Source organism: Phascolarctos cinereus, unplaced genomic scaffold, assembly GCF_003287225.1.
Source record: "Phascolarctos cinereus isolate Bilbo 61053 unplaced genomic scaffold, phaCin_HiC Scaffold_4;HRSCAF=312, whole genome shotgun sequence".
NCBI lineage: Eukaryota > Metazoa > Chordata > Mammalia > Diprotodontia > Phascolarctidae > Phascolarctos > Phascolarctos cinereus.
The window spans coordinates 555,342,664-555,369,033 of record NW_027555847.1 but is presented as its reverse complement, the minus strand read 5'-3'; the positions used below and the strand labels follow the sequence as shown (position 1 = coordinate 555,369,033).

The following is a 26,370-nucleotide window of genomic DNA, read 5'->3' as shown; positions in this document are numbered from 1 at the left end:
TTTTAAAAACCCTATTTGAAAGCTTTCTAGTTAATAACATTATTTTTTTTAAAAGAATGAAAATAACATCTCACATTCACAAAACCCCAAGGTCTTCTTTGACCATTGTTATTTCACAATCATTTTCTCATAGAAATATATATAGCTTTTAAGGAAGCCCTTAATAAGAAAATTCATTAAGAACAATTCATTTTTTAAAAAAAGATTAGATATCTTTTTGATTGACATTTGTGAAAAGATAGTATTCCCAACAATGCATCATAGGTGAAGGTGAAAGGACCGCCCTCTCCCCCCAACCCCTTATACCTCCTATAAGGTATGAACTCTAAGGCATAATGCAAACTACTTCACAGTTCAGCACTGGCTTCCTGGTTGACATCTCAAGATAAATTAATGTCATCAAGACTCAAAGAATAGCTAGCCTCCACTAAGTCTTCTTTTACAAAGCAATAAAGTAAACATACATGTACAAACTAGTGATGAAGAGAAGTTTTTCCATCACTGCTTTCAAGTAGCTTAATATCCAAGACAGGAGACAGCAACGGCTTTTGTGCATCTGTAACAGTCAAAAAAGACATGAAAACTACCAAACCTGGTGGGCAAGATCTGACTATTCTAGTGGATGTGTACTAAATAAGAAGTCTATTTTCACAACTTTTCAAAGAATGAATGCTATTTGCCAGACTAACAGTCACTCATTGAGAATAAAAGGCTAACAATCAATGCCATCTTTTGAACGTGCTTGCAGAATCAATATGGAACTTCGGAGCAAACCCAGTCATAAAGTCAAATCAACAAGAATTTATTAAGCAATTATGCTTGTTCACCACTTATATGCCAGGCATTTTCCTAAATGCTAGAGATATAATCAAAAGCAAAAATAGTGCTGGCCCCTGAGGAAGAAGAGCAGCTAAAGAAGAGGACTGAAAAGAAAAGAATGTGTTCATTAAAAACAAAGGAGGGGAGAAAATGCTGTTTTAACATCTGTCTTTATATTTATGGCATCATTGTATAGATAGTTTATACTTCCTAACTCCTTGTTATAAAGGCAGTGGAATTCAAAAGCAGTAGCATAATTTAAATGATCAGTCTCCAATCCTGTATACTTTAAAAATTTAATTTATTCTCTTTATTAAAAGCTATGCACCCTAAAAAAGCCCACTTCTTATAAAGCTACCAAAAGCTCCAAAACATAGGCATCTTCCATCTTTACATATTTCTGAGACCTTTCTTTTCCTTCAACATAAAGTTACAGATCAGCAAAAACTGACTAGATCTGATATATGTTACCTATGAAGGGAGTGAAAGCACACACTTTGTAACCAAAACAATTTGTAAGGTGAAGAAAAGGCTATGTCCTTATCATTGTATACATTGCATCCCCCCCAGTAGTATGTAAGTTCTTCAAGGGTAGGAACTGTGTAATTTTAATTTTTGTATCTCTACTGCCTTGGAGATGCACTGCCTCCATAGTGTCTTGTACATAGTAGGAGCTTAATAAATCTTTGTTGAACTCAATGGAATTGACATTGGAGCTTTCACTAGACCTATTTGCTGTACCAATCAATATCTACTTCAGACTGGAAAGCAGAGAATCTTGTTTAGCCTTTACCTCAGACAAGATAAAGAAAGCAATCATTAACCCTATGCTCTAGAAATTGTTCCAGTTAATATCATTTTGTTAGTTTGGATGAGCAAACTGTGCTGTGTATATCCATTTGTGTGCCGTTATATATTTGAAGGGCTTTTTTTGTTTTCTATTAGTTTCTGAATAAAATTTGATTGTGAAAAATTCCAATTTAGTCTCCTCTAAGCTGAAAGAGAGGATCTTGCTATACCTTCATTGGGAAAGAAAAGGCATATCTATGATCTCGTACAGGATAGGTAAAGCAGTAGAACTCAAAACAGTTCTGGGATCACAAGAAAGCTGGCAAATCTAGAAAACACATGGAAACCCAGAAAGAATACAGATGGAACCAGCTGTAGATGTTTGTTCTTCTTTACTTAGGTGATTCCCTCACAGCCAAATTAGTGACCACCATATCATAATCCAGAAAAAAAGGGGAGAGACCATGCTCTGTGCCATTCTACTCACACAAGCATATGCAGCATTTTCTAATCTCTTGTAAAACCCAGAGATTTGGCTTTTTAGTACAAAGCCTAGTCTCCAACTATCAGGCTGGAGAACATGGGTCAGTACAAAGAAAATTTAGAGTAGGACCAAAACTTTACTCTGTTACACTGAAACACAATACATTATGCTATAAAGAAGGGAGTTTGAGATAGTAAACAATCATGTCAGTTTTTTAATTTATTTTTTGCTGGTTTAATGTCGTACTTTGCAAACCATTTTACCTAAGACTTTGGAGTAATGATTTTATCCCCCATTCTAAAATGATTTTATCCTCCATTCTACATATAACAAATGTATTATTTGCAAAGAGATAATGCCAATTAAATGTATCACATGTAACTCAATGAATCAACATTCAAGGCCTAGGAATGCTAATTTTTTTTTCAGAAGAGGAGAAAAGGAAAAAAGCACATATATAAGATTGTATGAAGACACCCAAGTCATAATATTAAGCTTCAAGCTTAGTAGCACTTGGAATAACTAACTTATGCAACTTGAACTTAGGAATGTATAATGGAAATGTTAAGAGAAAGTTTCACATAGCAGCAGTGCAGACACTATAAACAACATTATGGCTAAATGCTGCAATTACAAACAATATGACTACGTGAGCATTTCAGATCCATCTTGTATTATAACCAGTAACTCAAAAGAAAATCATTTCTTCTATACACAAAACAACTTGTCAAGAGAAGGTACATCTGACTTGTACAGCTCATTAACTTACTTTTTAAAAAGCAGTTGTTAACTGAATTGTAGGGATCAAGACAGTGCATATCAAACCTTAAAGCCTGTTCCGATAACCTGTTTTACATTCCCTCTTGGATTTTAACCCTCTAAACCAATTCATCTAGCAGAAACGAATCACTAGAAACTCCCAAAGCTGACTTTACACTCCCAAAGCTGACTTTCCTAACACTACCAGTTTCATAATCATAAATTATACTTCAACAAATATGTGGATACGAAGACACATTACCTCATAGAGATATATATCTGCTAGGTAGCACGTTTTATAAAAGTATTTTACTTTGAGGATCTGATTAGTTTAGTGAGAATACTTCTCCTTCCAAGATACAGATTACAACTTCTTAAACCCTTCTCCAATTGTGTGATTCTTCATTATTTTTCACTATCAATCTAAAAAAGAAATCTAGATAAAATACAGAAATATTTCTCTTACTCTTTTAGTGACATGGTAGTGTCAATATATCAATAAAACTGTGGCTTTTATGCTCACTTACAAAACCAGTACACTCCATTTTCTGGTCATGCTTATTCTCAATAAGTCTTTTATACCATTTCTTTAAAGCAAGGCATACTTGCTAACCTGATACAATCTGCTTATTCTCACCATGTGTCTTTCCATTGCCCTTTCAGTTATTTGTAATCCTAATTCTTCTGGGACCTAGATGGAGTATGATCCTCACCTATAGACCATATGAATTGTGGAAACCCTCTCAAATTACATAATGTTGAATGAGACTCCCCTCCCAAAGAATAAGTTCTCAAGTGTTTATAATAACCACATTTGTGAAACCTTAAAAAAACTAACTATATGTTCTATTTCTTTTTCACTACATAATATAAAAACCAATGCGCAGGTATTTATTGAGTACCTACTTTCAATATAGTTGTACTAGATATAGCTGAAAATTCAAGAAATAAGAAGAAATGGCACCTGCCTTTAAGGAGCTCACAATCCAATTCTGGCCTCTCTACTACTCTACTAAAACTACTCTCCACAAGGTAACCATAGAACTCCTCAATGACAAATCTAGTTTCCTTTTTCCCCCCCAGTACTCTTTCTCTTTGGCCTCTCTAAACCATTCAGTACTACTGACCATGTCTTCCATCTCAAAATTCTTTTGCCATTAGGCTTCTAAGACACTACACTCTAACAGTTTTTTCCAATCTTTCTAGCTTTATCTTATACTATTCCTTTTCATGTAGTCTAATTCCAGTCAAACAGGTCTATTCAGCCCTCTTTCATTTTCATCCTGCCCTTTCCTATCTTTATGACTTTCCTCATACCTTCCTTTCTAAAACCTGGGATGAATTTTCCCAGCACACCTTTACCACCTCCACCTTTACCATCTCCACCTCCACCACCACCACCACGCCCCTTCCCTATTAAAAACTTTCCCTTTCTTTAAAACCTAATCCAGGCATTGTTCCCCTCCTTGAATTTCTAAAAGCAGTTGTTAGCAAAAAGCAATTTTGTTTGGAACTCTCCTTTTACATTTCTAACATCCTGCCTTATATCGTATTTACAAATCTTATGACTTCTATTATAGCTTCCTTTTTTCATTTTTATACCTCTAGTGCCTGCTTAAGGGGCAGCTAAGTGGTATAGTGGATCTGGGGCCTGGAGTCAGCAAGATCTGAGTTCAAATCCAGCCTCAGATACTTGCTAGCTGTGTAACCCTGGGCAAGCCACTTAACCTCTGTTTGACTCAGGTCTTTATCTGTAAAATGGGAATACACTGGAGAAGGAAATGGCAAACCACTCGACTATCTTTGTCAAGAAAACCCCATAGATTCATGTAGAATAGGACATGACTGAACAACAAGAAGTGCTTGCCTAGCAGAACATTTTGCCTAAGTCAGTACTTTATAAACATTTATTGAATTAAATCAATGGACCTATGTGAAACAATTTAAGACAACCACAAGGCAGAATATAAATAAATGTTAAAGTATATGGAACAGATCATTAGGACAATAGGGGAAGGATCAGAAATGCTTTACTAGTGTAGACACAGTGAAATGACAGGCTTAAAAACTGCACAAATTCCTTAGCTAAGACATCATGTTTCATACATAGAGGATATGAGACAGATCCATAGAAATAATTAGCACTTTAACTTCCTGGAGACAGAGTAATGGAAAGGGAACTTCGTGGTATTGTCTGGATGACCATTATGGTAGAATGAACAATATCAGTAGGTTATCTTGCCTCTCCCCTCAGAGAATTCTTGATAAACAATAACCAGAGGCTGCTGCCAAACTCCCTAGGTGGAGTTGGAGGCACGGAATCAAAAGAAATCTGAATTGTACCATCCATTAACACCACTCACTGTATTTGAATCAGAGTATCTCAGAGAGTGGAGGCCTCTGTGTCTTCAATTTATTTTCAATTGAGAAATACTTCCTAAAAGGCCTTTAGGGATCTTTTTATTATATTATGCTATATGAACATACATGCATATTAATGTAATAGAGAGAAAAATTCTGTATATCCGAACAGTACTGATACTCTCCTATTGAATATCTTAAAAGGTAAAAATATTTATACACTGAATTCTTGAACCTTAAGATAAATTTTAAAACTGTATTTATCATTGGTGACAGCTCAGCTTAAAATCAATTAACTAAATCTTATGTATGGAGTACTCAATTATTATAGGCCTGAAAGTCTTTGTGATAATTTCAGACAAATGAGTTATATAATTAATGCAATTTAATATAGCATTCAACAAGAAATGAAGCCCACTTGTGAAGTAAATTAATGATTTACATACAATAAAGTGTAATAAACTTTCATTCTTTTAAATCTATGAAGAGCTACAGGAATCTCTTAAGTCAAAACTTTTAAAATAAGAGACATCCTCATGAGCATCTCATCAACTATAGTTGTTCTGTCTGAATTGTAAATCTATTTAAGGTTATTTAGAAACTTGCCCTGCCTTCCAAACATTCCAGCACCTAAACAAGAGCATTCCCTAGTCCTCTAATCTGTACTGAGCTTGGTCAGACATTGAAGATGCCAAGGTCATCCACTACATCCTGGGCTATATCCAGCTGTCTTGACTTTTGTCCTGCCACAAGACTTCAATGACGCTGGAAGAAAGGGACTGACAATTTTGTGCAATTCTGCCTCACTTAAATCCAATTCATGCACAAGTCAAGACATCACCAAGGATGTCCCTAGTCCTCTTCGAAAATGAAGGATGAACAACAATGACAATTCATACACTAAAAACAATTTTGTGTAAATTTCTATCACTTTTATAACCAACATAAAGCAACCATGCATGTACAACCTATAGAAAAGATGTGCATTTCATCTGGAACTTGTCTTAGCTATCTCCTGAAACTTTGATGCTACATATTTTATTCAGCTCAAGAAGTGAAATGAAGGTTGAGGACTGGATGATGTCAATGGAAATTAAGGGAGAAGAAAAAGAAATTATTTGTCAGGTACCCATCTAACTGAATTCTGCTAAATTTAGTTAATACCAAATTTTTGTTTCTGGTTGGGGTAGAATTTGTAGCTTTCCATTATCAATATTACCAATTTTAAGGAACTCATGGTGGTAGGAAAAAAAGCAAGATAAACTCCAAGCAATTTACTTTCAAGGTCACTCAGCACTAGAATGTTTATCAGTGAAAAACAGTTAGATGAAAAGCATCATTACAGCTCTAGATTTTGAAGGGATCTTACTGATCATCTGAGCCAGGGATGGGGAACCTCTGGCCTTGAGGCCACATGTGGCCCTCTAGGTCCTCAAGTGCAACCCTTCCTTTCATTATAGAAATGGAGAAATTGAGGCCCAGAAAGTTATTTTTTAGAGAGCTGAGATTTGAACCCAGATCCCCTAATGTCAAATTCAGGGTTCTTTCCACTACTTCAACCTTCCTAAAAATAGTCAGAAATGAACCTCAGTACTGACCACTTCCCCCTAGTTTTCTAAAATGAAAAGCGGAAATATAATATGATTGTGATGATAACAAACATTTTATGGGATAATAAGACATGTCTATAGGTAAACAAACAAAATATGACTTGGTAGTGACCATGATTCAAATACTGTATATAGCAAAACTACCCCTACCACTCAATAATGAAGACAATGTTTCCTAGTAAACTTCATAAATAGAGGCAAGCAGGCTTGGATCAGGTGACCTCTAAATTTCCTCTTCACTCTAACAAATCTTCCAATAATTTGGATAAAAATAGTAAAGCACAGAGATTCAATCCACAATGTCAGATGAGGGAGATTGATGTCTTCAAAAAATCCTTAAATACTAGATAAAATATCAGACATGGAAAAAGGCATAAAATACATTTGTTTGTATATGAGATTCCTAGGAGTAATGGGAAGATAAACTTTAAGAAGGTGGGTTAATTTACCCATATTCTAAGATGGACTCTCTAAGCCTCCCACTAAAGAAAGTTGTTTCATTTCCACAATTCAAGATAAAAGACTTAAAATGCAAATAGTCAATTAAGGTAACACTTCTGGGTGAAGGAAGTGAAAATGATTATTAAATTCTTCCCAATTTTTATTAGGAAAAACAAGAGGGGAAGCCCTGACTAAAGAGTGGGGAGAGAGACACTGAAGAGAATGAGACTGAAGACAAAATTTATAGATTTGCCAGTTTTGCCTTGGAGCCATCCACTTTTGGTACCGTCAACTGGGTGATGCAAATAAAACTTGTAGAATGTAAAAAACAACAAAAACAAAGCTGAACAGTTCCAGGGCATTAATTAAGATATCTTTTGCATTTATTTATATTAGGAATGACTGTGGCTTAATGATATTAGGAATGAAAAATTGAGACTATCACTTCCTGAGGCAAATGGTGCTCTAGGAGAAGAATTTTAATGAATTTCAGATCAAGGAAAATTCTCGAGTCAATACTAAACCTTCTCCATAATATGTTTTCCCTTATATATCTTATTTGTTCTTACCCTGAGTTTAAAAATAACACAAACAAGAATTTAATCCATGGTAACCCGTAGTATTTGATTTTACAATGAAGTAGAAATTTGTTATGATTGTTTCCATAGCAATAGGCTGATGTCATAAACATGGAGATATAATTCCTGGAGGCTAACCATAATTGAGGGTATAAAAACCACATATGACAGAAGGCAAAGAAGATATTGAATTTATACAATTAAGAAAGAAGACAAGGAGCTAGAAGTGAAACCTGGTTTATAATAAAATCTCATTTAGATTGTTAAATGGTGTTGCTGGAGTTAATACTAAATGTCTGCTAATTCCACAGCTTCTCAGTAGGCTTACAGAATGCCAGAAGTGGAAATAACTTTAGAAGATGGCTAGTCACCCAGCCTTTTCAATTTACAGTTGAGGAAACTGATGGCTAGCAAGTCAAAATGACCAGGTCAGCCATCAACAAGCAGCAGAAACAAAACCAAATGTCCCCACCTTCTAGTCAAGTCACTTGTACTAATCACAAAAATACTGTGTACTGAAGATGCCTCCTATTCTTACCAAGAAATAAAGTTAAATAGTGCTAACCTGCTGCTAACTTTTTCACCCTTTAGAAATGTTATTACTATGGCCTTTTAAGCTGATGTTATAGAAAAGTGATACTTTTCATTGGAAGAAAAAAATACACTTAGAAAATACTTTCATTTTTCTAGTGGCTCAGAATGTTATAATGATTTGCATCAAACATACCTGCATTTTCTGAAAGCCTGAAAGTTCTCAAAAAGACTGTCAGAGGGAGAAATGACTTTCTCATTGGCACAGCCTCACATAAGAAAAGTAAGCAGGAGTCCAGATACAGGTTCAGAACAATTCATCAGATCACAGGATGAAGGAAACCCTTTTATTCCCAAGCAGACTACTAGTGGTTGAATTGTGATGCAGATAAGTAATGAATGGTGGATGAGACCCTGTGGAAAAACATGGTCAACCACCACAAAACCTCCACCAGCAAGCTAATTTGTAGCATTTATTGTCAGTACTTCAAATAAGCACCTACTTTCAATGGTATTTAAATACTATCTAAAATAGTTTAAGTGAGACAGAAGGCATTCTGAGCCTAGTCTGCTATTGCTAGCACAAGAAATGTTTAACATTAATTACTATTTTGTTAAAAAGTCCCTTTTCTCAATTTCTCTTCCAAATCTTAATTTTCTTTTCATTTAATAACAAAAGTGGGGGGAAATTTTAAAAATCATTTTTGGGTTAAACTGTTCAGTACTAAGCTTTTTTCCTTACCAAGATGAAACATTTTGCTGTCATTTCTAATTTGTGTCCCTTAACTCTTGCTCTAATGATTCAAATGTCATTTTTAAGCTAGGTACAGTTTAGAGAGGTAAGCAAAGCAAAGGAGCCACATAGGTTACTTCTCATGGAATGCTTTCTAAATAGTTTGTATAATATAATATTCAGAGCAAAATCAGTTCATTTTAAAAAGTTTGGCTGAAGCAAAATGCCTAAGAGAAAGTTATGATTTTATGGAGGAAGAGTCTAGGAGCCAGGAAATGGGGATTCTCTCTCCACCTGCTCCCCTAGCTTAGGGTATTGTCATAATCAAATCATTTTAACTTTGCCTCCCTTTTCCCTCAATTTCCCCAGTGGTAAAAATAAGAAAAATTACCTGGGATTCCTGCCTTGAATATTTCCCCTGACCAACTGTTCCACACAGCTGCCAAGGTGATTTTCCTAATGCACAAGTCTAACCATGTCATTCTCCTGTTCAACAAACTCCAGTAGCTCCCAATTACCTCTGGGCTCAAAGGCTCCTTAGCTTGCCCTGGTCCCAACTTATCTTTCCAGTCCCATTATCCTCTGCTCTCCTTCACATATTCTGGAGTGAAGCCAACTTGACCTCCTTGCTGTTCCCTCCATGTGATATTCCATCTCCTGTTTCTGTGCCTTTAAATAAGTTGTTCCCTCTGCCTAGAAAGCATTCCTTCCTCACCTGTGCCTTTTCGAGTCTCTCCTTCCTTGAATGCTCAGCTCAAGCATCCCCTTCTACAAGAGGCCTTATCTGATTTCCCACAACTGCCAGTCTTTCCCCCAAAAGTTATTGCCATTTAAGGTGGATGCTCAAGGCAGGCATCTCATAATTTCTCACTTGGTTGAGCATCATGGTCTGAAACTTATCATCTTACAAGATCACTCAGATACATTTCTCAGTATTCCCTGCCACTGGGACCTTTCTCTGATTGGAGAGGGTAGAGGGGGGACACTGAGAGCCCCTCCCCGATCCTCCATTTAAGAAAGGTGACCAGGGTGGCTATCTCACAATTTCCCAACCCAGCTACAGGATTTTATTATGTATTCTTTCCCCCACCTCTTAACAGCTTCTTTTTTATGTGTTGTCTTCCCCATCAGATTGTGAACTCCTTGAGGGCAGGGACTGTCTTTGGCCTTTTCTTGTATCCTTAGAGCTTAGCACAGTGCCTGGCACATGGTAAGCACTTAATAAATATTTACTGACTGGCTGATCTTGCAAAACAAGGGTTGAAAAGAGCATATGCAAAGCTAAATTTTCTGCTTCCAGCTGACTACATGTGCCTGATTTGGCTCTCTTGGAGCTCTGAGATGATAAGGCAGTTTGTTTACTGGCCACTGATCATGAACAGCTGATAACTTCGTAAATATTTTTTAAATCCCACCTTCAGGGAGCTTCTCCCCTTCCAAGTGTTAGATCAGGTCAAGATTGTTTACTGCTACTTCACATTAAAGAGAAGGAGAGGAGTGGCTTGCCTTGTGGTCATAAGTACATAGCAGATAAAGCACACATCCTGGCTAAGCAAAGCCTGTGCTGATTCTGGATTTTGAGCTGTTTCTATTATTCTTCCCTGATGTTAAGGTGACTTTAGTGTCTATCCTAAGAGAGATATGTCCAGGTTTAAAAGCAATCATGTGAGAGTATGAGAGATCTAGACATTTCAGGTCTTTTTGGTTGGAGTTGCCTGACAGCCTGAATAGGAGTCTTTCCTCACCCCCACCCCCCCATCCCAAACTACTCCTATATTCTTAGAGAAGACCACCAATAAGAAGGTGGGCCAAGACTGGCTTACTTCACCAAAACGTATGGACTTTAAGAGAGACAGTGTAAAACCAAAGTGGAATATAAAATACCTAATCAGCAGTCCTACAAACTACTGCATGTTTATACAGTTTTAAGTACAAACTTCCAAATTTTAATTTAAGAATTAATATTCCCCAAATATCACAGTAGTTAGTACTGACACTTATTTAGTTTGCTTCTACCAAACGCATGCTTGTGAGTGTTCTGTGATTTCCTTGTCATTCCAAAGCTCTATTTCTTTTGCATATAGGAAATAAATACCTATCCCATACATGATTTATACTACACACTAATAATCTTTCTCTACTGAAATTTTGGGGAGAGCCTAGACGTGAACCACAATTTATGTTACAAGGAATTTTTTTCTCAAGGCATTGGGATTGGGAGATAGAGAGCTGACATGTAAGAATAGGGAGCCAAATACATCTCATCAGAGACCAAACTTCCCTAAGACTGAACCTAGACCAGACTGTGCATCAGTACAAAGCAGAGGGATCTTTTAGTGGGGAAGGAAGTAGGTACAATGTCCCAGCCTCCTGGCTCCACCACCAGATTCTTGTACTTATTTTCTACATATTTGGGGATATAGCTATGTTTGTACATAGTTTATGCACTTTTGGTGGAGCTATGAATTGGCTAGCCATTGAAAAAGAATTTGCAACTATGCCCTTGCCCTCAATCTCTGAAGTACGCATACAACTTTTGAGTCAGTGATGTCACTACTAGGTTTGTATCTGAAAGAGATCAAAGAGGAAAAGAACCCACGAATACAAACATATAACAGTTCTTTTTCTAGTGGCCAAGAGCTGGAAAAATAAGGGAGTGCCTATCAATTGGGGAAATGGTTGGTCCAATTATGGTATGTGAAAGTGAGAAGAACAATTTATATATGAGAAAAATCAACTTTGAAAGACTTAAGAATTCTGATCATTTTAATAAACAATGATGATTTGAGGGGACAAATGATGCTACCTATCCCCCTGACAGAGAGGTGATGAATTTCAGATATAGAACGAGAGACATTTTGAGATACAGGCAATGGGGGGATTTATTTTGCCTCTCTATATAGTTATTTGAAATAAGGGTTTGGTTTTCTTTCTTTAGATTTAGGTAAGGGGAACGAGGGAAGAAATACATGAAGGCTGGCAACAGGGTTACCAAAATGAAAAAGAAAAATAATAAGAGTCATTTAAGCATTTTTAATAGAGAAGAGAACAAAAGGAAGGTTAGTTGGAAATACAGACAAGCAGGACAGCTTTGGGGAAATAGCATGCTGAATTCATTGTCTACTTAAAAAGAAAAGCATGCTGGGCATAACACAGATTCACAGCTTTATGTACAAATCACTTTTCTGTTCTACTTTGTACATGGAAATGCTGATTGGAATAAAAAATGTAAATGTTAAAAAACAGAAACAAAAACAAACACCATTATATCCCTCCTTTCTGTTCCTACTATGCTTACCCTAAATTTACCTTCTTGCCTTCCCACCCCCCCCATGACGACTGCAACAACCTACAGATCTCTTTGCTGCCATTCTTTTTCCTTTCCAATCTATCTTGTATGCTGCTAATATTCATAAAATGCATCTCTGATATCATTCACCTACTCAAAAACTACTATCTTCTACTACCAATGAATAAAATCTAAACTGGTCAGCCCTTCATGCTTCAGCTACATGGAAAACTCTAGCTCTCTGTCCTCATCCAGGCCCCAACCAATATATAGTATTAACAATTCCTGCCAATATATATGGTATATTTTTACGTTTGTGCCTTTTGTTCTTTAACCTCAAATGGCCTCCCACTTCCCACTAAATCTATGCCTTAAGAAATACTACCCACCATTCAAAGTCTAGCTAAAAATGCATCTTCTCCACAAAGCCTTCCCTAATTCTCACCTACCAGAATTAATTCTTCCTCTTTGGGAATCCCACAGCACTACCTCTGTATTTTTCCTATTGTACTTAACACTTTTGTCCATATAGTTATCGATATACTTGTCTTACCTCTTAGAAAATGAATAAAACCTTTAAGGATATGGAATGGGTAATGTTCATTATTTTATGTCTAGCACAGTGCTTTGCATATGAAAATTCCTTAATGAATGTTGAACTGAAAAGCAACTGAATTGAATTATCCTCTACTCTTCCCTTATCCATGGGTATCAAACAATACATGCCCTACAATAATTATTAAAATATCTCAATTATCTTCTGGTTTCTTGCTCAGGCAAGTATTTTACAATGAGAACTTCTTTTTTAAAGGAGGAAGATACTAGCAATTGGACTTAGTTAAATGCAGCACCCAAAACTGAACATAGTACTACTTCAGATGTGGTCTAACCAGGGCAGAGGAGAAAGGGACTATTACTCTCCCTAATGAACATTTTGCTTCTCTTGACTAACTCACAATGAAATTGTAGCTGGCTGAAGCCCCCAACAATCTTTAAGGTGCATTACTACATAGCAATGTATCCTAAATCTTGTACTTGTCTACTTGTTTTTTCAAGGACGCAAATTTCCATTTAGACCTATTAAATTTTGTCTTATTATTTTGGCCCAATGTCAAGATCTTTTTGAATTCTGAATCTATCATCCAAATTTATTAAGCATACCATCTATGCCTTTATTCACATCATTTAAAAAATGTTAGGGGCATCTAGGTGGCCTAGTGAATGGAGCACTGGGCCTGGAGTCAGGGGGCCCTGAGTTCAAATCCTGCCTCAGACACATAACACTCACTAGCTGTGTGACACTGGGCAAGTCACTTAAGCCCAATTGCCTCACCCCCCAAAAAATGTTATAGAGCACAGGGCTAAGCATGGGTCACTTATATGTTCAACCAGAGACTTTTCAGGCTGGCAAGGAACCACTAAAGACTCCCTCTATGGGCCCAGCCATCCCATCAGTTCTGAATCCACTAAGCTGTACTACTGGAGGGTCCACATCTCTCCACCTTTTCCACAAGAATAATAGGCCATTGTGTCAAAGCCATGCTAAAAGGTAGGTAAACTCTACTTACATTTGCCTGTCCAGTAACCATGTGAAAAAAAAAAGGAAATGGTTACATGGGTTACATAGGCTATATGAAGTTACATGGGCATGACCTGTTTTTGACAAAACCATGCTGGCTCTTTATGATCACAACTTCCTTTTTTAGATGTCAGGCAGTCAGTAAGCACTTATTAAGTGCCCATTACATACCATGCATTGTGCTAAGCAATGGTGTTACAAAGAAAGGCAAAATAGTCGTGGCCCTCTAGGACCTCACAATCTAATGGGGGAGATAAGTAAACAAATACGTACAAATAGGCTACATAAGGACAAATAGGAAATAAGCAACAGAGATAAGGCACTAAAATTAAGAGGAATTGGGGAAATTAGAAGGTGGGATCTTAATTGAGAGTTGAAGGAAGCCATGAGCCTGAGATAAAGAGATAGGGCATTTCAGGCATGGGGGATGGCCAGAAAAAATGCCCAGAATGAAGAGATGGAGTGTTTTGTTTAAAGAATAGCGAAGAGGCCAGTGTCACTGGATCAAAGAGCACATGGAGGTGGGAGATTAGAAATGTAGGAAGGCACTAGGTTACCCGAGAATACTGTACTTGATTCTGAAAGTGACAGGAAGCCACTGCAGTTTACTGAGTATGAGAGTGACACAATCAGACCTATGTTTTAGGAAAATTACTATGGTGCCTGGAGTATGGATTGCAGAAGAGAAACTTGTAGTAGGCAGGCAATTTCAATATTCCATGCAATGAGGTGAGGATGGCCTGCATCAGCATATTGGCAGTGTCAGAAGAGAGAAGGGGCATATTTGAGGGATGCTGCAAAGGGGAAATCAACAAGCCTTGGTAAAATATTGGAGAAAGAGTTGAGAGGTAGTGAGGAGTTGAGAATCTTGGATAGGTTGTCAGCCTGGCAGACTGAGAGGATGGTGCTGCCCTCAATAGTAACAGGAAAGTTAGGAGGATGAGAGGGGTTGGGGAAAAGATAGTAAGTTTGGTTTTGGACATGGTGAATTTAAGCTGTCTACTGGTCATCCAGTTTGAGATATCTGAAAAAAAAAAGTTAAAGATGTGACACTGGAGGTCAACTGAGAGGTAGGACTGAATAAGTAGATTTAGCATAAAGACAATAATTAAATCCATGAGAGCTGATGAGGTCACCAAGTGAAGTAGTTTAGAGGGAGAAGAAAAAAGTGTCCAGGAGAGATCCATGTGAATATCCACGGTTAGTGGATGAGGATACAGAAAAGAAGATGGAGGAGTGGTCAGATGGTAAGAACAGTGTCCTGAAAACCTAGAGAGAAGTGAGTATGCGGGAGAAGAGGGTGAGTGACAGTCTCAAAGGCTGCAAAAAGGTCAAGAACAATGAAGAATGAAAAAAGGTCATTGGATTTGGCAGTTAAGAGATCACTGACAACTTTGGAAAGACCAATGATGAGGTCAGAAGCCAGACTGCAGGAAGTTAAAGAAGTTAAATTGTAGGAGAAAAGAAGTGGGGGCATCTATTGTAGATAACCTTCAATGATTTTAGCCACAAAGGGTAGAAGAAATAAAGAAGGATAGCAGGGATGGAAGAACCATGTGAGGGTTTTTTTGAGGGTGACGCAAACAACGGACATGTTTGCAGGAAGTAGGGAAGAAGCCAGTAGACAGAGAGAGATTAAAGATAAATGGCAGTAGAGATGATGGAGGAGGGCAATTTTTTGGAAGAGACAGAATGAAATGGGATTGCCAGTGCAGGTGGAGAGGTATGCCTTGGTAAGGAGTAGGACTGCATTTTCCTGAGACAGTGTTGAAGGAGGAGATAGTGGCAGAAAGCATATAAGTGATATGAGATGAAGAACAGGGGAAGAAGGGGGTTCTCAGCAAATGACCTCAATTTCCTCTGTAAAAGATGAAGCAAGATTTTCAACTAAGAGGGTTGGAAGATGGGGATGGGGTGGGCAAGGGAAGCCATAGGAAGTCTGAGAAGAGATTAAAAGGTTTGAAAGAACTACTGCCGAGAGTGAGACAGTGAGTTGATAAAGGGAAGCATAAAGGGCCCAGCTGAGGTTGTGTAACATAAATTTTTAGTGGATATAGTAAGAATGGTTGCAAGATTTTTTCCACCTTTCTTCAGCTAGCACATACGTAGGAATGAAGGCAGCAGATGATGGAAATGATCCAAAGCTAATGCTTGGCAGGAAGTAACAAGTAAATATGATAAGGGGGCTAGAAACTCAAGAGAAGAGGACAGTGTAGAGGTGATGTTCACTAACCATCCCTTTAATAACACATACCATATTTTTTCCAGGAATTAAGTCAGATTCACAATGGCCTGTAGTTTTCCTCTTCTGAAAATCAGGACAACTGCCCTTCTATCCTGAAATACCTAATTCTATAAGATGTTTCAAAGAATACTGACCATGGCTCAGCAATCATATCTGCCAATTCTTTTAGTGGCCACAGTTAATGTCAATGGCATGACTTTAATTCATTCACAGAAACCAAAAAGCTCTCTTACTATGGCCTTGCTAATGATTGGTAAAAAACTTCCTATTAGCCATTTTTGTTCTGTCCTACCAAAGATTATTCTTCTTGACAGAGAAAACAGAAAGTTAAATCAGAATATTTAATTTGTATTTCCTAATTGATTATCATTATCTCATCAATGCAAGCAATTACCCTATTCATTATTTGATGTTCCTCTTTTCCCAAACAGTTTTTTTTTTAATCTTGCTATCGTTGGTTTGTTTTCATAGTCTGGACATGCCTTCTTAAAAATATTAAGTTGTTTGGTGAGTCCTCTTATTTTGACATTTTCTCTTCTTCTCTTTGAAATTATTTGTCTTTATCTCTTTCAGAATTTCATTCTGGAGAATTTTTCATCCTTCCTGGATTCGCTTTCCATCAGAATTTTAGAACATAAGACTATATCACTATCCTATTTATTGAATCCTTTGAAATCTACTCTTCTCAAATCTCAGACAGTATTGCCTGTTTTCCTTCTTCTCTTTGAAAAAGTCTATGATGGATTGGTCACTTATTCCCAAAGTTTCCATCATTTCCATTTCAGCAATTCCTTCTTGTTGGTTGAGAATTCACAGTAATTTCGCTCTAATTAGTTCCTCTACTTTTTGAAGGCCAAAAAAAAAATTCATTAAGTAAAGAAATTATCAATTGTCTAGATAAATGAAGTCCCCTATCATAGCGTCTCAGTCCTTTGTGTCAGGCTTGTGATCATCATCTTCATCATCATCATCTTCATCTTCTTCATTATCATCTTCATCATCATCTTCATCATCATCTTCTTCATCTTCACCTTCATCTTCTTCTCCTCCTCCTCCTTCTTCTTCTCCTTCTCCTTCTTCTTCTCACAAGCTTTTTTATTGCCACTCCAAAATGGAAAAAAGTCTCAAAAGAATAGAAAAGTGTCTCCTCTCTTTTCCAAGTTAATCTCAAATCAAAACAACAATATGTAGAATTGTGTCTTTGGTTTTGTTTTGTGACTGTTCAATGTAGTAACTGTTGTGGTTTTCTTGATATGTTGTCGAATCTTTAATAAGTATCAAAGATGTAGGACTTCATTCAATCAGTCAATCAAACAAGCAAGACTGCATTTATGCATCCATCATTTTCTGGATTGTTGGTAACCTGTGCATATTTTCCCCAGATAACTTTGCCTCCTTGTGTCACAAGGCCCAGCTCACTCATTCACTTCAATGACAGTCCCTTTGGTAATAACACCCAAAGTTGTATATAGTGGGGAGGAGGGATTCTTCTTCACACCAAGTATGGGTAGGCCAAAAGTGGCTTTAAGCTCAGAATGAGTTACATGAGCCTTCTTAAAATGTAAACCCATTGGCCTAATAAATCTTTCATATTTTGGTGGATTTTGTGTAAAGCCATCCCCAACAAAGCAGACTTTAGTAACCATTCTCTTCCAAGCCTTCTTCTTTCTCTTTGCTGTTCGAATAACCTTTAACACTTCTGTTTTTCCCTGCACACGAACTTTTGGCAATGGCACTTCCCATTTACCAGCTTTCTCTTTTCATTTCTGTTTAATCATGTTGGAAAGAACTTTGGCTTGGGACTGTCCCTCTCTGTCCAGCAGATATGCAGGCACTGCTCCCTGGGGAGTTTTTTCATCATTCTTTTTCTTGGTATTTCTCTTCTCATGCATCTTGATAGTCTTTTTTATCTGAATCTTCTCAGCATGACACCGTTTATGGTAGAGTTTGGCTTTTAGACCAATCATTTTCTTTGCTTTCTTTGAACGTTCATGAGCCTCTCAGCTTTCCTTCTTTCTCTTTTTCTCATGGTAATCCAAGGGGTAGTCATACCATTTTCAGTGTAAGTCTATGTATTCGTTCTGTGGCATATTGATGGCTAGGAGCCTGTCGAAGAGCTGCCGAAAACACTTCCAAACTTTGGACCCTCAGCAGTTAGCATCCGACTCCCCAGGAGCCAGAAAAGAAAAAGGCTTGTGATCTGCTTCTCAAACTCCTTATCTATTTTTTATTTCTGTCCAGATGGTCTATAGTATATTACAAAGAAAATACTGCTTCTGATTCTCCCTCCACTGCCTTCAACCCAAATGTTTTTCACTGCTTTTTTTCCCCATATTCTCTGGTTCCTAGATTTTTTCACATGAATTAATATTTTTAACAGAATGCTATTCCATTTACTGCCCCTTCCCAATTATCCTAGCACATGACTTTTGAATAAGGCATGTTAACCCAGAATCATAATGCAGTCATAGGTCTCATTCTATCAATCTCTGGGATACCTACCTATAAGATACCCACCTATGAGATATATAAATTTGCCTCCCTCCCTCAGGATCTCTAGTTCAAACTGCTTGTTACTCATTTTTTCTGCATTTGTGTCTAAACAAGTGAAGATGCTTCCTTGCTAGTGGAATAGATGAAAGATCAGAGAATCTTAGACTACAGACATTACATAGAAAATGAAAAGCAACACTTTCTACAAATGTTTTAGTCTCTGAATCTGGTTTCTAGACAACTAGAAATCAGTATATATATATGTGTGTGTATATATATATACATATATATACACACACACATATATATATACATATATACACACACATATATACATATGTACACACACACACATATATATATATGAATGTTTATATATATACACATACAAATACACACACACACACACATACATACATATATACACATAGAGAGAGAGAGAGAGAGAGAGAGAGAGAGAGAGAGAGAGATGCACATTCATTTATTTGTTTGAGAGTGATTCCAACTACAAAACTACTGACTGGCTAATAAGTAGGCAGGAAAAAATTCTTATTTACTACCTAGACAAACATATCAGCATATCATGTGACATCATATCATAGATTCTGCCATAGAAGTTAACATTTCTTATATATATTTTTATCTTAATTTATACACTAAGAAATAGAAATGACCTTTCTTCAAATGAAAATTTTCAATGGGTTCAGGCTATCTCACTACAAAAACTTGAGAGTAGCTTTCTAACCACATTTGTTTCAAATCACTTCCTGAAATGCCTTTCAAATCTGTCCTTTCTTCCTTCCTCTGCTTATTAAAATTCAATGTGACTATGGAAGTGAAGAAATTATAGTTACATTTTTCCCTTATAGACAAATATTGCTGCTTTCCTAATCCATTCTATCTAAATTATCTATAATCCATTTGTATTTTTCCAATTTTTTAACACTTTCATTTAAAATTTTAAGTTACAAATTCTACCCTCTCACACCCCCTTCCTTCTCCCCTTCCTAAGAAAGTAAGCAGATACAGGTTATACACGTGCAATCATGCAAAACATTTCCATATTGGTCATTCTGTACAAGAAGACTTGAATAAGAGGCAAAAAAAAAGATGAAACAAAGTGAAAAATAGCATGCTTCAGTCTGTATCCAATCAATATCAGTTTTTCCCTCTGGAGGTGGATAGTATGTTTTGTCATTAGTCCTTTGGGACTGTCTTGGATCACTATATTGCTGAGAATAGATAGCTAAGTCATTCACAGCTCTTCATTGAACAATATTGCTGTTACTGTATACAATGTTCTCCTGGTTCTATTCACTTCACTATGCATCAGTTCATATAAGTCTTCTGAAGTTTTTCTGAAATCGTCCTGCTTCTCATTTCTTATAGCACAATACTACAATCATATACCACAGCATATTTAGCCATTCCCCACTTGATGGGCATCCCCTTGATTTCCAATTCTTGTTTATTTGGTTTTTTGTTTGTTGGTTGCTTGTTTGTTTTGTTGGTTTTTTTTGGTGAGGCAATTAGGATTAAGTGACTTGCCCAGAGTCACACAGCTAGCGAGTATTAGGTGTCTGAGGCTAGATTTAAACTCAGGTCCTCCTGACTCCAGGGCCGGTGCTCTATCCACTGCATCACCTAGCTGCCCCTTGATTTCCAATTCTTAACCACCACAAAAATGAGCTGCTATAAATATTTTTGTACAAATAGGTCTTTTGGGGACTTAAACTTTGCCCATCCCACACCCATCTTCTCCATTAAAATAGCTCTTTCATGTCTCTTTTATTTGGGCTAAATTATTCCATTCAATATCCATCCCCCTCCTTCTTCTTTCAATGCAATTTTCTTTCTCACCCCTTTATTTTGTTTTTTTGGGTATCATCCCATCAAAGTCACCTTTATATCCATACCCTCTGTCTACATATACTCGTTCTAATTACTCTTATAGTAATAAAATTGTTAAGAGTTACAAATAGTATCTTGCCATACAGAAATATAAACAGTTTAACCTTACTGAATGTCTTATGTTTCATCTTTCTTGTTTCTTTTTTACCTTTTTATGTTTGCCTTGAATCTCGTATTTGGAGGTCAATTTTTTTATTCAGCTATGGTCTTTTAATTAGAAATGCTTGAAAGTTCTCTTTTTATTAAATGTCTACTTTTCCCCCTGAAAGATTACATTCAGTTTTGCTGGCTAGGTGATTCCTGGTTGTAATATTAACTCATTTGCCTTCCAGTTTATTATACTGCAAGGCCTCTAGTTCTTTAATGTGGAAGCTGCCAAATCTTGTGTAAACCTGACTGTAGCTCCACAGTATTTGAATTGTTTCTTGCTTGTAATACTTTCTCCTTGATCTATGGGCTCTGAAATTTGGCTATTATGTTCCTGGGAGTTTTCATTTTGAGATCTCTTTCAGGCAGCAATTGGTGGACTCTTTCAACTTCTATTTTGTCCTCTGGTTCTAATATATCAGGGCAGTTTTCTTTGATAATTTCTTGAAAGATGTTGTCCAGGCTTTTTTTTTTAATATATATCATGGCTTTCAGGTAGTCCAATAATTCTTATATTATCTCTCTGGAATCTATTTTCTAGGTCAGTTGTTTTTTCAATGAGAAATTTCACATTTTCTTTCTTTTTTTTTTTTTACTTTTTAAACTTTGTTTTTTTTAATACATCTTGATGTCTCACAGAATCATCAATTTCCACTTGTTCAATTCTAATTTTTAAGGAATTATTTTCTTCAATGAGCTTTTGTACTTCCTTTTCCATCTGGCCAATTCTATTTTTTAGGGAGTTATTTTCCTCAGTAAATTTTTATATTTTTCCCATGCTATTGCCTCTTTTTTCATGATTCTCTTGCATTACCCTCATTTCTTTTCCTAGTTTTTCTACTACTTCTCTAATTTGCTTTTTAAAATCCTTTTTAAGCTCTTCCAGGAATTCTTTTTGGGCCTGAGACCACATTACATTTTTCTTTTGAGGCTTCACATGTAGCCATTTTGACATTGTTGTCCTCTTCTAAGTTTATGCCATAATCCTCCCCATCAACACAGTTAACTGTCTATAGTCAAGTTCTTTTCTTTTGTTTGTTTTTGCTCATTTTTTCTGCCTTTTTTTTGTGACGTGGTGTTTTTATGTGAGAGTTGAGCTCTGGTTCTGCACTGTACCAAGGTTTTTGTGATGGGCCTCCGGGTCTTACTGCTGGCTTTCACTGGGCTTCATGGCTTAGCTGCTTGCTTTCTCTGGAGGGTAGGCTTCCCTTCTGGCTTGTACTGTTTGCCTCCCCTGGGTATGGGATTTAGCTGTTGGCCTGCTCCAGGGGTGGGGCCTTGCTACTGGATTGCTACGAAAACAGGGTCTCTCCACTGGTAGGCTCCAGGGATGGAAGTCTTGCTATTGGCTAGCTGTGGGGTGGGGCTTCACTACTGATCACAAATGGGGTCAACGCCCTGCTGGTAGCTTGTGCTGGGGGGAGGGGGTTGTCGATGAGATGGAGCCTTACTGCTGCACAGACTGCTCACTTACCTAGGCTGCTAGTTTGTAGCCAGGCAGTGCCTCACTGGTGGATTGCCCCAGGCTTGAAGCCTTGTTGCAGTCCCCCTGCGGTGAAGCTGCCTGTGGCTGCTGCTCTTGGAACTAGCTCCCCTCTGACCCCAGTGAGATATGTTCATCTTTGTCTAAATCTAAGAATATAAAAGGGTTGGGGTTGGAAGTTAAAAAAAAAAAGGCCAAGATAGGCATATAGACAAGGGTGGCCTTCCCCCATTTCCCATCATACTTTTCCTAATATTTAGGCAGAGAGAAGAGTGGCTGGTTGGTAAAATTTAATCATCAGATCCATATAGTCTTACCTTTAGCATTACTTGTGATAAAGGTGGGGACTAAGGGTACAGATACGACAAGCATACTGCTGAGTGCGTAAGCTGCTTCCCTGCTCCTAGAGCAATTCTGAGAAGGTTTTCTAGTTGTTTAGAGGGCAATTTGGGAAGACTTCAGAGGGTTCCTTCCTCACTCCACCATCTTGGCACCAGAAGTCCCCTGTATTTTTTTTTCCAAAGGAACAAGACAAACAAACTAGTATTTCTGTGGATGGGACTAGGAGAGCATAATTCTGTCCTCAAACAGTGCTACTTACAGGTCAGTCCAGCTTTGACCTTACCTGAATTAATAAGTGACAATGAAAGAGCCAAATCACATAATATTCCTCCCAATTCCCAACACAGGAAACATGAAGCAGAGAGCAAAGATTGGTGGGACTTGTCCGTGTGGGCAGGGTAAGGAGTAAGCTAAGCCAGCAAGCTTACTATTGAGACAATGTGGGCTCAAAGATCCAAATCACTACTCCATTCTTCATTAAATAAACTCCAGCCCACACTGCACTAGTTGCCTCCCTAGCCAAGAAGCCAAATGAAACAATTTGGCATGAAGTTTTTTGCTGTCCTACACACAAATTCCAGCACAGAACCGTTACAGACATAGAGTGCTTCAGAAACAACATTCCTGGCTTAAGTACATGAAATAAAAAAGATCACTGTCCCACATGATATCCCTACCAGAATTTAAAGAAATATAGAGTGTATAAAGTACAAATATTTCCTGAACATTCACATGGAATCTGGGAACCCTAACATCTGGCCAGAAAGAAGAAAACCAGAGCCACTCTACCACACTTGACTCAAGAGAACAAGCAGGGCCAATGAGTGGTGATATAAAACTCCAGTGTGATTTCTCACTACCCTGGATTCCAATTTGGCTAATTTGCAAGTCATTCAGAGGTACAAGTCCCTGTTGCTAAATTCTTTACAACTCTGTCCCAAAAAAGATTTCCCAAGTAATTGCTATTGCCACCTCAACACATTAGAAGCAAAAACTTTTGGGGAAGTTCTTTCCTAAAGCTGCCCCTGACAGACGGATCAATTATCCACTATTCTGTACAGGTACACTCTAACATAATTAATGGTTCCTTGAAAACAAGCCAGGCAAAATGACATCACAAAAGACAGTTCCATAGAATCAATACCATGCATGGGAATCTAGTCAATGCCACAGTGAAGTTTCATGAAAATAAATTAAGGAACTTTCTGAGAAATGATATAAGCATGAGAGTTACCAAGGAAACATAACATAAAAGTATGCTTGTCCTTATCTGTACCCTTAGTCCCCACCTTTATCACAAGTAATGCAAAAGACTATATGAACCTGATGATTAAATTTTACCAACCAGCCACTCTTCTCTCTGCATAAATATTAGGAAAAGTATGATGGGAAATAAGGGAAGGCCACCCTGGTTTATATGCCTATCTTGGCCTTTTTTTTAAACTTCCAACACCAACCCTTTTATATTCTTAGATTTAGATAAAGATGAACATATTGGTTGGCTTAAAAAAAAATTTCTAAAAAAATCTTTCTTACCTCCCACTACGTAAATAGCTTTTTTTTCCTTTCAGGATAGTGTATGCTAACTCTATGAAAACAGAAACAAGTTTCTCAGTGAGCACAATGCCAAGGAGACCACACAAATTTACTTTATCCAAAACAAACGTGAATGGCATGTACTTAATAGGTAAAACTGTGAGGGTAGAACCTAACAGCTAGAAACAGGAACAATCATATGATTGCTATCTAGGAACAGTTATAACCCAGAGTGGGGAAAAGAAAGCATTTCAGGAAAAATTAAAGTAACAACATTCAATTTAGGACATATTAGTTTCTAGACATTTCATCTAGAATCTTTTCTTCACTTCTGTTTAGGGGGAGTGAAAAGATAAAGTAGGGTACCTATAATTACAAAAAAACAAAAACCTCAAAACTTATTGGGAGCCTATTAACACTGTAAGATTTAATGTTAATCTCCCAACACTAAACATGATACAAATTGTGGTGGGCTAGGGTGGGGGGGGTTAGGTTCCTGTTTTTGAATTCCCTCCTAATGAGACTCAACATGACACCAAGTAAAAAAGAACGAAATATTTTGGCTATTTCATTCTAATTAACTTTTAAAATCTAACTGAATATAGTTTTATTAATTCTTCCCATACACGTTATACACTTTTGTTCTTCTTCATGCAAAAAGGAATCTTCAGGAATCCATGCTACCTTTCCACAAATACCCTTCATTCCATTTTCTATTTTTTAAAATAAAGAACAAATATCAATATTCATATTCAATTCAATAAGCCATATAGATTTGTTCTGTTCTCTAACCATGATTACTTCCTTCAGAAACATGCATCACAAGAAACACTAGGCAAGGGATGATGAGTGGACCAGTACAAATTCCTCACCACAAAGCAGATGTCCTCCTGGCAATAGATCAGCAAGTGTCACTGTCACAGACAAAGTTATAAAAAAAAAAAAAACTCTCAACAGTCCATAGTAATGGTGTAGGATAGAAACAAAAATTTTAATTATACACACATACATACAAACACACATACATCATGTCCTCTGATGTCATGTCATACGCTCCAAAACTGCACAGAAGGTGGAAAGCAGGCTGGATTGCATTTAGGAAATTACACTGTGCTTTTGAAAAACCCCAAGCTGCTCCATGACATAAAAATTCATCTTTTAAACTCAGATTTTCCCCTCAAGGATAACATGTGTGTGTGTGTGTGTGTGTGTGTGTGTGTGTGTGTGTGTATCCAACACCAAACACTGGTTTATAATGTAGTAATTTTTATTTAACAAACGTGCCTTCCTAATTATGTCTAATAATGAGATGAGATTGGATTCCCCCATACATTTGCTATAGTTGGAAGAAATAACCAGAATCATGCCTTATGGTAAGCAGAAGGAAGTGCAGGATTAAGGATTTACCACAGGAAATCCACAAAGTGAATGGCCACATGAAGATAATTATAAGTTGTCTCTTGGAATTACTGACAACTTCAGCCTTGCACTAGCCACTTCTAAATGTAAGTGGAAATGTCCTCTGAGAATAAGCCTTTCAAGAAAATTTTATTTGACCTTAGAAATTATCTTGATTTAAATTTTTTTCTCAGCTGCTAGATGTTTTCCATTTCAACTGAGTAGATTTAAAAATATAAATACGTTTATTCTATAGTCTTAAAGATGAACTGAGCCTGATAGTCTGTTTTTATTAAGATACAAAATCACCTAACTAGTGTGCGAGTTCAGCAGGTACTGTGAACTACAGCATAGTGATGACTTAGCTTGGACTTGAAATAAAATTGTCCACTTTGAATACTTCATAGCCTAGATATAGATATTTGTCCAGTGGAAACTGGCACTCATCATTAGAGAGCCTTTAAATGCCTTAGTACTGACACCAAACACCCTCATTTATAGGTGAAGAAAATGAGTCCCAGAAAGTTCAGGTGATTTGCTCAAACCTACACACAACCAGCTGGTAGCAAAGCTGAGAAAAGGACTCAGTTGATATGACTACCTAGCCAGTGCTCTTTCTGTTGCACCACAGAATCTCCCATATAAAGAAATAATGGCATTTCACTAAGTCTCCTAGTTCCCTCATCTGTAAAATGGGGACAATTATATTCACATTAACAACCTTGCAAGGTTTTTCTGAGGAAAGCATTTTGCACACCTTAAAGCATTAAATAGGAGTTATTATTTGCAGATTTGCCAGCCCAGCCACATAGAAACCACAAGCAATACCTCATTTTTCTACA

The 26,370-nt window shown here is 37.1% G+C and overlaps 1 protein-coding gene and 1 pseudogene across 4 annotated transcripts in view; both read right to left on the bottom strand.

Moving 5' to 3' along the window:
- The window catches only part of KIF13A (kinesin family member 13A), a 245,689-nt gene that overhangs the window by 178,710 nt on the left and 40,609 nt on the right, over nucleotides 1-26,370 (bottom strand). The window lies entirely within an intron of this gene.
- On the bottom strand, nucleotides 17,112-18,308 carry LOC110208704 (ribosome biogenesis protein NSA2 homolog pseudogene; annotated as a pseudogene).